This window comes from Cyprinus carpio, chromosome A7, assembly GCF_018340385.1.
Source record: "Cyprinus carpio isolate SPL01 chromosome A7, ASM1834038v1, whole genome shotgun sequence".
In the NCBI taxonomy this organism is placed as follows: domain Eukaryota; kingdom Metazoa; phylum Chordata; class Actinopteri; order Cypriniformes; family Cyprinidae; genus Cyprinus; species Cyprinus carpio.
Genome location: NC_056578.1, coordinates 17,021,839 through 17,035,870, shown reverse-complemented (window position 1 = coordinate 17,035,870; position 14,032 = coordinate 17,021,839). Strand labels below are relative to the sequence as shown.

The following is a 14,032-nucleotide window of genomic DNA, read 5'->3' as shown; positions in this document are numbered from 1 at the left end:
TTTGCGATCATTGCCTTAGGGGCGTTCCATCAGCAAAAGTTCACTGGGCATATAGACAAAAAAGATCTATCGAGGTGTCTTGTGGATTGACGTGTTCTCGACACAACACACCATAGAAGAACTCTTTATCAATTCAGGATTGTCACAATATTTGAAAGTGCCTCTAACCTTTAATCTCATGAACTCTTTGGGTAATCTTGCTGTCTGGGTTTGTTTTAATCTAGACGTTGATGTACTGGCTGTCAAAAGACTAAGTCGGCCTGGAGCTTCTGCTCTGGGTTCTGAATCATCTTCGAAGCCCTCTTTGCGACTTCGTGGTCGTTCGTACATGTGACGGGCTGAGGGCAGGTAGTGGAGTAGGGACACGAGGTGGAACACCCTGCGGCATGGAGTGGTAGTAATGAGTCCTGAGGTCCATGTTGGGTGCCCCATTCCCCCCCCCCCCCCCCTGTCAATTGCTAGCTTCTCACTAATTAATTATGATACACTCAGTTGTGGCACAGCGCTACCAGCGATCCTATCAGAGTTTAGCTAATCCAAAAATGAAAATTCTGTCCATGGTTTAACTCAACTTTGTGTTATTTTTATAGGGACCTTGCTGGCCTTCTGCAGACAAACGAAAGCTAAAAAAAAAAAAGGAAAATATGTTTCCAAAATATCTTATTTGCTTTCGACAGAGGGAATTATTCCTTCATAAATTTGGAGTGACATGAGGATAAGTACATGATAACAGAATTTTTCATTTTTGAATATGAGCGATAACACCATTTGCCTTTAAGATTGTTGGCAAGATTTTTATTTTTTGTTTTGTCTCTATATTCCTCTCTCTATCCTCTTTCCTTCTGTTTGATTGACAGTTGCTTGTTATCTCCAGCACTAGGACTTTGTCATTTGAAAGTGTTTTTGACAGAAACAGAAAGAAAGCACATGTTCAACATTGTTAATCCTTGATGATTGACATGAGGATCCTTCTCCCAGCAGTTAAGAGCAAGTATGTTTGCAATAGACGAGAGATTTGTGTTTGAGTGTCTCTATGCTTGCTGTTTGCTGGATGCTTTAGCGTAGATGGAGCCTAAAGCCAAGATAACCTCTTTGGATAAAACCTCTGACCTCTGTGTGCTACTACTGTGCGGACTGAAACAATATGGTTTTTTGGAAAACAGGATCACCTTTTTTTTTCCTTTTTTTTTTTTTTTTTTCTCCCCAGTACCCAGATTACCGCTTATTAAATTTTCCTCCCGAGTGGACTTTGACTGATGTTGAATGATGCTTTTAGTTGTTGCTCCTTCCCCCAAACCGTTTTTTTTTCTTCCACTGCTCTCTCTGCTTTCACACATGATCCCAGGAACCATAGATAGCTGAGCGCGAAGTGTTTTTGATTTTCAGACTTCTCTGTGCATTATCTGTGCAGGTCAATTTTAAGATAAGACACTTTTCCTGACCTTTTGCTGTCAGTAACGTTAGCAGATTTCCCACGGAAACCTCTAGAAAGAAATTACCATAAGCGCTGATCGTATCAGAATGCATGGATGTTAACTAGGCACCTTAAAAGTTGTGAGTTTGAAACCCCCTAGTTAATTGACTCGGGGGGGGACAGGATGATTAGCCCCCTTTTTTCCACCATGTTTTATTAGCCATAGACCCAACAAATTTGGCTCGTCAACAAACTTTTTTGCAACGCTTTCTTGCATCTCTTTTTTTACTCCTGTTGAAAAATGCTGCAACACAATGTTGATTTGGAAGAAAATTAGGTATTGAAACACTTTGACAGGGAATCAGTGATAAATGTTAGCGACGTATAAATTGAACACATAAAAGGGATAGTTCCCCCAAAAAAAGGAAAATATTGCTTTATATGATGAAACATATTTATGCCTTTAGTCACCTATAAAATTGTTTAATGCACATACATGGAGGAACATCAAATGTGATTAAAGGAATCTCAAACAGGTTTGACATGCGAGAACCAATTAGGTTTGTTCTTGTCTGCTACATAAGCACTTTGAGCTTTCCGCAAGAACACCAATGAAGTTTGTTATTGTGAATTAAGCATGTACTGTTCCATTTTTCACTTCCATTTCCTTTGCTCTCTGTATGTGCATTGATCAAAATTTGTTTTTTAAGCATCAAAGTTTTGGAGGAATTGACTTCAATAGAGGACAAAATCTCTCAGCAGGTTTCATTCAAAATATCTTCATTTGCGCTTCAAGATGAATGAAAGTTTTATGGGTTAGGAGGAAAATGACACACAGTATTCTTTGATGAACAGAATTTTCATTTTGGGTGAGCTAGGCCTTTTAAACTAGGAGAATTCTTATTCTTTTTGCTGATTTACCATCAGAGAAAAACTTTACACTGTAATTTGAAGTGGCCAACAAAGATACTTGCTATCCTCTTTGATTATCCTCTTGATTTCAGTTTTTTTTTTTTTTTTTTGGCTGGCAGCATTTTCTCTCGGATCTCATATGCTTATATTTTGCTTCCCAGCAGGACATTCTACTGCTGCTGTATCGTATGGGATTTTTGCTTGTCATCACATTTATGACCATGCACTTCAGCTCCATTTGCTGTGGTTCAAAATCACAACTTGCATACTCAGCCCATTGGGACTCAGCCCATGGTTTAGTAGTCATTTTTAAAAGACAATTTTATTAAGACATATTCTGAAAGCTTCCTCTGACAGATAACTGAGTAGGTCCTTCTGAATCATACTGCTAGGACAAGTTTACTTTGGCCCTTTTTTTCTGGGTGTTTTGAGGTGAGGGTATTTGTTATTGCTTTCTCTTACTAAAGCTGATATCTCTTTCTGTGCTGGATATTATTCAATGTTATCATTATTTCAAATTAATTTAATTCAAGTTTAGTTGTGTAGCGCTTTTTATGATACAAATCGTTGCACATCAACTTTACAGGAAAAATAAGTTTCTACCATATTTAGTAGTAGCTTATCAGTGGTGACTGTCATTTTATGTACATATGGCAGAAAGTGTACAGACAAATCAATTAAAGACATAATCAAACAGACGATAACACTATATACAGCAATTATTCTATGATGCTAATCAAACCTTATAGCAAAAATTTAGTAGTTTCTGTATGTTGTTTTTCAGGGTTGGCAATCATTCTGAAGGTCCTCTGAGGAGGAGTGGGCATCATCTCTTCTCAGGTGTTCTGGATCCAGGACTAAAGCTTGTTGTAAATCCTAGTTACCCGGGGCAAAAACAGAGAAACAAATGAGAGTCCTATATTAGCGTAGCTGCTTGTTCCAACCAAGTTAAAATTAATTTGTTTACCCAAGCTAAAGAATAATAATGTTCATTTGATCAGTTTGAACTGCAGTCCAAGATGAGGATGCATTATTTGAATGCTTTTCCAAAGAGATGTGTTTTTTAATCTAGATTAAACAGAGATAGTGTGTCTGAAACCCCAAACATTATCAGGAAGGCTATTCCAGAGTCTGGGAGCCAAATGCGAAAAAAACTCTACCTCCTTTAGGGGATTTTGCTATCCTAGGTACTACCAAAGTCCATAGTTTTGTGACCTTTGGGAGCATGATGTATTGTAGCATGGTAGAAGACTAGTTAGGTACGCAGGAGGAGCTAAACCATTAAGGGGCCTTATAGGAAAGTAGTAATATTTTGTTACTCATACGGAACTTAATAGGTAGCCAGTGAAAAAGAGCCTGACTGTAAAATTGGGGTAATATGATCATATTTTCTTGACCTGGTAAGGACTCTAGCCGCTGCATTTTGGACTACCTGTAGCTTGTTTATTGAAGATCCAGGACAACCACCTTGCAGTGCATTACAATAGTCCAGTTTTAAGGTCATAAATGCATGAACTAGCTTTTCTGCATCAGAAACAGGTAAACGTTTCGTTGCTTTGGCAGTTTTTCTAAGATGGGAAGAATGGTTTTTTTGTAACATGGGAAATATGGGTTTTTCAAAAGACAAGTTGCTGTATAATATAACACCCAGATTTTTGACTGTAGAGGAAGTAACAGTACATCCGTATAGTTGCAATTGTAATCTGCGAGATTCTGTTTGTTGTTTTTATGTGTTATCCGAAATTAATAGGAGAAAATTATTGGTCATCCAATCTTTTACAGTTTTTTTTCTATCACACTCTGTTAGCTTAGACAATTTAGAAGTTTTATCTGGTTTCGTTGAGATATAGGGATAGGGATGGAACGGTTCGCGGAAAATAATCAAACTGTACGGTTCTTCATACACGGTTCGGCACGCGCTGGGACCTCAGTTTAGCTTCAATCTGACAATGCATCTGTAATATGGTTTGCTATAAATGACACGTAAAACAAACACTCTTGTTCAATGTGAATGCCGTATGGTGGAATATGAGCAGTCATTTATTCCGTCATCACCCAGGTGCTGATAGTCCACGCATAGGTGAGACCTGAACTGCACATGTTGATATCTGTGTTTAAGCTAAATCATGTTAAACCAGTTTAAACAGTGCTCGTGCATGCAGTGAGAAGACCCCACGGCATGAATGTACTGGATCAGTGCACTGGAACAGTGCATTCTCTTAAAGTGTACAGCACTTTCTTAATATTAATCAAACAGCAACAACAAAGAAATCACTCACTGCTCTTGATTGAATAGCTTTTTTAACTTTAAAATCCCTTTTTATTTTTCACAAAAAATTTACACAGAGCAGTTGAGATAAATCAGGCAGGTTATTTGTGAATCTGTCTTTGGTGGCTGGAACAATAGTTCTGCTCCGGACGATAACACGGAGCCGTATAGTTAATATCAGTAATACGCATAATGCACGATACAAGGAAGTTGTCAGTAACATCATCACTTTGAGGTACGATATCTTATATCAGTAAGATCAATTCCATGCGATATAATTAAATCTAGCGTATGATGTTTAAAACGATGAGTGGGTCCGGTGACATTTTGCTTGAACCAAAAGAGTTATTAGGTCAGTAAACGCAAGGTCCTAATGCATCATTTGTGTTATAAATGTGAATGTTAAAATCTCCAGACAATTAGAGCTTTATCAATGGAACCAATAGGTCTGAGAGGGAAATCTGCAAATACTTTTAGGAATTCTGTATATGGCCCTGGTGGTCTATACACAGTAGCCAGAGAAAGAGATACAATAGATTGTACTAACCCTACAACAGTGTAACATTAAGCAGAAGTATTTTGAATGAGTTAAACCTGTATCCAGTTTTCTGGGTAACATTTGGAATATCACTATATATCGTTGCAACACCTCCCCCACGACCAGTCTGACGGGGATTCATGCTTATAACAGTTAGTTTGGTGGATATAGACATTATTTAGACCAATAAATCATTTGGTTTGAGCCAGGTTTCAGTCAAGCAGAGAACATCAAAACGTATTTATCTTGGTGTGAACATTTCATTTACAATAAATGCTTTTGGTGTGTGTACGTGATCTAATGTTTATGAGCCCAAACTTTAAAAAATGTTTTTTGTTCATTTATTTGACATTTTTCTGGTTTAATCACGATCAGATTTTTTTTTTTTTAAAGGGGAACAGACACCGTCTTAATAGATTGGACAGCACATGTACGTCTATCATTTAAGCGGGTAGAACAAAAAGCCATAAGAAAAAATAGCAAGTTATTTGAGAATTAGATTACTAGTCTTATGGAGCGTAGCGTCCTGGAGATGTTGTGGCCGACAGGAGTTTTGCTTCGACTCTGCTGGGGGTGCAGGCCATCAGCGTGAAAAAGCCTAGGACGCTCCCAGAAAAGATTATTAACAGAGCAATTTCTGTTCTTTACATCACAACAATAACCATTCTTGTAAAGCAAAAAGTCTACTGAACCTTTCTTGTTCTCGTCGATACGTGGGAAGCGGTCCTGACACGATGATCGTCGCCACGGGTGATGTGCTGCGCACCGTCTCGATCAGGCTCCTGAAGTCCCTCTTCAGTGTCTCCGTCTGTCGCAGCGTGGTGTCGTTACCCTGGTGTAAAGCACGACAGCTGGGGGCTCTCGTCGCCCTTCAGGATCGCGGGTATCTGCGCAGAAAACATCGAGAACACGAGCACCAGGGAAACAGCGAGTGTGCACTTTTACCTTCGGCTAACGTAGCAAGGATGTGTCGGACAATGGAGTCCTCCAGGAGGACAAATCTCCTTCTCCATGGCCTCCCAGGTCAAGCCTGCACCAAATGCAGCTCGAACGTGTCCTCACCTGCACTCAAAGGTAGACATACATCTGCCATTTAAAGCAAGTAACAGCGAGAGTAAAACAATGGTAATGTGTGTGAATAGAGTATTAGCAATGTCACGCGAGATTAGCGGCCAACCACGCTGGCGACGCTAATGTGCTATAAGCTAATAGTGGACTCGGGAAGGGAAATCAAAATAAAATTAGTGATAAGGTGCTCTGATTGTTCTTTGTTGTAGAATATGATAGAGGATATATTCACATGTTATAGAAACAAAAATTATGGTTTACTAAAATGATTATTTTTAAGATAAAAAAATAGGCGATAAAGAATTAACATGGACAGAGCTCAAACTCAAAACACATGGCAGCAACAAAACAGGAAGTGAAGTGCTCAAGCTCAACTGACTTTGGCTTGTGTGAGCCTTTGGGGCTGTCGGCCCAGTTCTAGAATGCACTAAACAATGCAGGGAGCCAGAGGGCAGCCCAGAGGTGAGAGGAGAACTAACGAGGAAAAGGAGTGAGAGGGAGAAGGCATTGATGAAGTGATAAGTGGCAGTCATGGCACAAAGAGAACAAAACACTAGCATTAGTTGACTACAGAACACAAAAACTAATTGACTTTGAGGTTAATAATGTTATCCTCTCATCTTAGTTTCCCTCTTTTAATAGCACCTCATTCCATTGACCTCATTAAGTCGTAATGAATAATGTACTTCATCTGCTGGTTATTCACAAGCCGTTGTAGGTGGCTACTAGGTTATCGGGCATAGGTGATCATTACATAACAAGCTCCCCACCGGAGCATTTTTAGATTATTGCACCAGTAAAATTGCAAATCAAACCTTGTTTTTCCAGAACACTGCCAGAAAGAGCAAACAAGCCTAAGGGGAAAAAAGAATAACACTGCAGTCAATTCCCAACACCCCAAGGCTATTAACGAGAATGGGCTATTCCTGCCGCGTTCCAAACAAACAAGTACGACCCGTCAGAATAACTGTTATAAACCCTTATCCAAATGGCCACCCAAAGCGGACTGAGAACCAGCAGTGACAACTGAGGCTGTGAGGGAACCCAGAGCAAACACATCAATGTGCAACATCATGTTTTCTTTTCTCCCTCCCTTTCTCTCCATCATTTTTCTTTGAGAAGAATGAGAGGAAGTGATAATCCAGCGCCCGCCTGCCCCCATGCCCCGGCTCCTCTCTAGCATGGCCCTCTGTTTGTTCAGAGAGGGTCCGATAACACTATCGGGGGTCACGCTGAGGTCAAAGAGAGAGACCGAGTGGAAGTTCATTGGGAGGTGAAGGCGGGGTGGGAGAGGCAGAGGGCGGAAAGGTGAAACCTGGGTCATGGACGAGTTTGACACACTAGCTTGCGCTATGTGGAATTCAAGTACATTCATATTACAAAATGACAGACGCAAATGAGTTTCTTTCTTTCTGTCCTCCTCAGCCTTCCTCCCTTGGTGGGTCTGTATAGACCTTGCCAGTAGGATAGAAGAAGAGAGAAGAAAGGAACAAACAAGATATGAATGCAAATCCAAAAATCACTTATCTTACGCAGGTGCTTATCTGCCATCGCACAGGGTGTGTGCACATGGTTTGAACAGCAGGTGGTTAAACTTGTTTAGATAAAAGTTTTATTTCAGATGGACCTAAATAATAAGTACTTATTTAAATGCTTTAGTCTGAAATTGTTACCAGTCCATTATTTTTTATTATTAACTGAAGTTGAGTTCACTTAATGGTTATTTGGTCAAATTTACAATTGTTTTCATGGGGGCGAAATCCGGGCATTTCAATAGGAATCCACACGATCTGGAATTTCCCATTAAAGCGAAAGCATTTCCCACAGATTTCATAATGACCAACAGAAAGCTCCTTAGTTTGGAAGTGACTTTTGTATGAGCTGTGCTTCATACATTGATACAGTATTGGTAATGGACCATTTTGTGATCGCAGTTTAGCAGGCCTTGAAATTTTGCTATTTCACTTAACAGACCTAGATAATACAATTTTGAGCTTGGCTTCGTCTTGGATGTATAAAATTCAAGTACAAACTTCAGTTGTCCTCAGCTTTGTGTGGTTTTGCTGAAAGACAGAGGCGATATGTATTTATTCCTAGAATTTTCAGTATGTATTTGGAAAGACAGCTGAAGACTGTTTGACTACACAAAAAAACTGCTGTAGCTCAAATATAACAGTGAATTTCACATATTTATAACCATGTCTTGTTGGCATGGATGTATTTTACTCATGCACACATTGGCATGTTTTTTTTTTTTTTTTTTTTTTTGCATCCCTTGATGTGCCTTTATGACTTTTGACTTTTGTGAAGTATTTTTCCAATTTTCTGTTTGAAAGTTTGATGACATGTTTGATTGTGTTTGTTTGCATTCCCAGCACTGGATATGCGTCTAACAATGTGATGGTGTTTGTGCAAGTAGGTTTTTGTTTGGGAGGGAGGAATGTGTTCTGTTGTATTTATTGAGCCTGTGCTGAGGTTGCATTTTTTGGCCAGGCTCCAGCAAGCAGTCAGTAGTCTGGCCGGGAGCAAAGCCAATCACGGGTCATTACGGCCCATTATCAGGTCAGGTCCGGGGTGAAAGAGTGTAAATGGCTGTTCTCTCTTTAACCTCCCTCCATTCTCCTCTAATCCCCTGCTTTGTCATGTTGCATATTCCCCTGTGTCTCCTCTATAATCTCATTTAAGGGGCCCTGCTCACTTATGTAACATTGGGAGAAGTGAAACTGGCCTGATCTAACAAGGGCCAGTGATGGTGTTTTAGTGAACTTTATGATCATCTCTTTGTCTTTTCTTCCCTGCACCACCACTGTCCTCTGTTTTAGTTACTGGATCCTCTTCACTCAGTGGGATTGGTCCACGTATCTGGCTGACTACGGGACCCGACCCACCTGCAAGTACCTGAGAGTCAATCCTCACACGTTGCTCTGCTCTTGCCCTCCTAGAGAAGTGAGTCTCCCACTGGTTCCTTTCGCTCTTCTCCTCACTCATGCAAACCACATGCACTTACATTAAGACATCAATAATAGATGCAAACCATTTTTTGTTTTCTCTCATCTCTCATCTGTTACTCATGAGCAGGATTTCTCGGTCGTAAGTACTCTGCATTTGGTTTTTATGTGATGAGCACTGCTCTTTACATGGGTAATTTTCATTAAATGTCCAAGTAGTATTTCACACCTGAAATGATGGATAAGAAACAATATTTTAATTAGAGGAAAGTTTAACCCTTTTATGGTTTAGTATTGTGACATTATTTTTATGGCAGTTTATGGCAGCATATACCTAAATTTTCATTATTATAACTAAAAAAATCTCACTCTTGTAATACAGTAATGAAAACATTCCGTCCAGATTTCAATTATCATATTCTTCTAGAATTCAAATCTAATTTTTGTAAATGAAATATAAAATCGTAGTCATTTTTAATACTACAAGATTAAGTACAATAATGCCACCATGATGATAAAATGACAATACTGATAATTACAATTACAATGTTCTTTACTAATGTACTTTTGCATTTAAAAAAAAAATCTATATTTGTCCAGTGTATATTAAATGATAACATATTTATCAATCCATTGTTTGTGTGTGTATGTATAAATACATAATACACACACACACACACACACACACCGACAAATAATAATAATATATTACTTAGGTTTTTTGGAGTGAAATACAACCAGGACCTTTCTTAACATTTTTTTTTATATTCACTCACATGTTTAGTGTGCTGTTAAGTGTGTAAGGGGTTTGGTTCACATTATGACTTCTGCTGTACATTATATACAAGAGTGAGTGTTAATGTCAGTGATTTTGCATTGCTGCCATTCAAACTCCTTACATGTTTGCAGAATGTATGCATTCCTCAGTGTTGGTATGTGTGCATTTGTTGGACCCTTCGATCACTTCTGCTTTCTTCTGTCACTCTCTTTTTCTTTCCCTCCCTCCCTTCCATTCCCTGGCTGTCCTCTTGAATCTGTGATATAAAGCAGCAGAGGATTGGCATTAGACAACCACACACACACACACACACACACACACACACACACCCGTCTGATCCCTTTAGAGCTGCACTTACTTCAGCCTTACCCTCTTGCCCCTCGTCTCGGTGAAAATTATCTGTAGTATTTAGCCTGGCAAGGGTTAGCACAGCCACTTAACATGAATACTATGTATGTGGTGTGTTGGTGTGTGTCTGGAATCAGAGCACGACTGGCTCGAGTGAGGAGAAAAGCTTTCCGTTTATTGGAGTGTACTTGAAAAGACAGGGGGATTTTTAGTTGCTTAGAGGGGGGAAAGGAAGATTAAATGTAAGAACATGAGTTTTAGTTTGTTTTACAAAAAACTCATCCAGTAAAATCTTGATTGTTTCTAAGTGGAGTAAGCATCCAAACTGAGGATTGTTAACGGTCGGACCAGCAGTGATGTGATTGTGTATCACCTCATTGCAGGATATCCAATATCTTTCAAGGGTACTGTTGCATATCCAATTTTTCTAACATTCAGAAGCAAGAAAAAATGTAGAGTAAGAAAAAGTATATTGGTATAAGAAATGCACCAATACTCCTGACCTGTCATAACAAACCTTTTAATTCAGTTTCAAGATGTAAATACATGTTGCCGGGTGAGAAAATGCTAAGATGTTTTAACAACAAATGCATGTTTGATTTCGGTTGTGAGGGGAACACCGAATTTGTTATCTTTGGATTATAGTTTATTGCCTAAATGGGCTTTCATAAACAATACAATTAAACTGTTGCATTTTAATTAATTGAAATCATTGTTTGTTTAATAACTTTTATTATTGTTTACAACAAACTTAATGACTGGTGTGAGTGTCAATTTATTTGTCAAATTTCAAAAAAAGTGATTACATTACATTAATATACCTGATAATTGTTTGTGCGCGTTGTTTATTTTTAATGGCACTCCCGCAGTTCCCTGTTCATCTGGCCATCACTTTTAGGCCTGTGTCCTCATCTACACACGCGTAAGCCAAAATCGAAAAATCCACTTGCAGCGAGAATAAACATGGTTTGGTGCCGACCACAGTATGTTTCTTGTCTGTGCAACGAATTATCGCCAACCCAATGTGTATGCACCTGTTTTACATATCTCATCAATAAGGTTCAAAAACATTTCTAACCCATAACACTATAACTATACAAGACAGGTCGTGGGTTGTGTTTCATAACTTGAGTTTTACAGTAAAACCGTTTGCTTCTGTTGTCTTGTGTTCCGGTTGTTCACCGCGGTTCTTGAGGCTCCTTTTCCAATCTCGCGTATGAAAATCTCTTTGCCTGATCAGCGAGAACCAGGTGAGCAATCTCAACGTTCTAATACTACTCTCTGTCCCACCGCAATCTCCGCTCCCCGTCTGTGTTTGTTGATGCGTCCTTCGTCCTACTGTAGGTGTCAGTCACAAACGCTTCTATGCTTCCCTGCTCTTTCGACCAAACAATAGCCAAAATTTCCGCACTATGTGGTGGTGGTTCTTATCACCAGGGTAATCACAAGTGCGCTTTCTCTGTAATATAGCAGTAATGCATATCACTTATATCACGTAACAGGTCATGTCATCCGTTGGAGCGATGCTTACATTCTTTGTCTATATACGGTTCTAGCGACTAAGACATCACTAGGAAGAGTTTGAACATTAAATCTAGTGAGAGTGGATTGGTCCCCTTGTGGTGATAATGAAATTGCTTCCGTAACAGAATTAACTCTCTCTTTTTTACAATAATTTGTAACAATTGAATTGTGATTCATAAGGACTCATATTCGAATATCCTTTATGGTTGTCCCTGAATTTGTTGATATTTTAATTAAATGGTTTCTTGGCAACAAAGTTTAGTTTTTTGCCACCCTCCGGTCTTCCTCACAGCCGGTTGTTTATTTTGCTATTGTATCCTTTAAAAAATTATAGTATGGTCCAGTCTTAGGATCAGGAAGGTATTTTTTTAAAAAAGGTGAAATTAATAACTTTTATTTCCTAAAGAACAACATTTAATTTTTGATCACCAAAGTTATGGTACAGGGCCGTACACCAATTTTAAATGTACATAAGATTTAGTAATTATGAAAGATTAGTTACACTTTTAACGATTTTATTTTGAGCAATATTAAAGAATAAGTATTTTGGCAATATTACCATTTTGCAGTGATAACAAATAAAGGAAGCATTAGTAAGTATAAGACACTTTCTTTCGGATCGTTTAAAAAAAAAACAAAAAAAAAAAATAAAAAACCCATACTTTCAAACGATAGTTAGTGTTTTCTTGACAATTAGCTTAAAATCTCACGATTAAAACTTTTTCAGAGTTTGAAAAGAGCAAGGAAAATACTATTTTTCCATTATATGCCCCTTTCAATTTTCAGGCTGAGGACTGCAGCATCTAATGTGTGTGTGTGTGTGTTGTGTGTGTGTGTTGCCTTGATGATGGGGTCACTTCAGTATTTTGTCAGACTCCGAGAGCTTGGCCACGATTTTGTCTGGTTGTGAATGAGAGGAATGTGCAGGCATTGGCTCAGTGATCTCCAGGCTACTGAGAAAGAAGCATTTGGCACAAGTGGCAGGAAAGTGAGCAAGTTCATTAGAACCTCCATGCGGGACCGCTCCAAGGCTCCCCCCCTGCATTGCACACCATATGGAGCGCACCTTTCTTAACCACACAGTTGTAGTCTCAGTTAAAGTCTGTGCTCTTCCTCCAAGCTTCTTTAGTGAGTGCAGCACCCTGTGGACCGTCATGACATTAGGTTAAGTGCCCCCTCATAATTGTTTTCATATTGTGTTTAAGTCTTTAAAATGACTGAGTTTTGGATTGGTTAGGCGTTAGTGAAGCAAATCTATTCTGTTTGGTCTCTTTTTTTTCTGCGTTCCTGTTACAAGCATTTTCATTCTGAGGATACATGAAAGTTCTAGACTGTACATGTGGGGAAGAAACCATCCATTTTTTTTCTGTTTTTTGTAATCTAATGATCTCATCTGCTCTCATTCCTTGTGTGCAGGTATGAAGTACAACCAGCCGCAGAACAACATGTTTGCTTCAGTTCTCCGTAAAACAATGAACGGGACAAGCAAAAGCCCTCATCAGACACTGTCGTCAAGGCAGCTGAGAAATTCTCATCGGCACCTAACCAGTGCCGTAGGAAAGCCATCGCATCAGCACACGGCCCCACGGGCCCGGATGAGTTTGCCACATGCCGGGAACTTCGCTTGCACCCCTCCATTATTTGGAGACGTAATTGTTCTTTCTCACACATGAGAAACACTTTGCACTATCAGATCCAGATCTGGACCAACATCTCTGAAAGGGGACAGCACCTGCTAAACCACCCGTGCCTGTGTGATTATGGTAATCCAGGTCTTCCTATGTAACACATTAAAGGGACACACACATCGACTAATTTCTCTTTACAAACAAGTGTCGGGTTGGCCTTTTATTTTGGCTTGTATTGAGTGTAAAAAGACTGTTATCCTTTTTTTGAATGGCCTTTACAACTAATTCAAAAGTATTATTTCTTGCACTTTCTTGAATTTACAACTTACATTTAACACTGTAATGTTGGCTTATACTTCAATTGCCGTCAAAGTTAAGGAAATTGGAACACTAACTAGACCTTGAAAATATTGCTGGTCATACTTGCTACTATATCAAATTTTTAAGGGATAGTTCCCCCTTAAATCATAATTTTACTCACCCCCCTTCCCCACCTTTCATTCCAAACCTGTATGACTTTATTTCTTCTGTGGAACACAAACTCATTGATATTTGAAGAAAATTCTCTGTATGTTCTTTTTGTCCATAACAATGGAATCAAGAAA

The 14,032-nt window shown here is 39.0% G+C and overlaps 1 pseudogene; it reads left to right on the top strand.

The window, feature by feature from the left end:
- The window catches only part of LOC109054069, a 94,659-nt pseudogene extending 81,074 nt beyond the window's left edge, over positions 1–13,585 (top strand).
- The last annotated feature ends 447 nt before the right edge of the window (positions 13,586–14,032 follow it).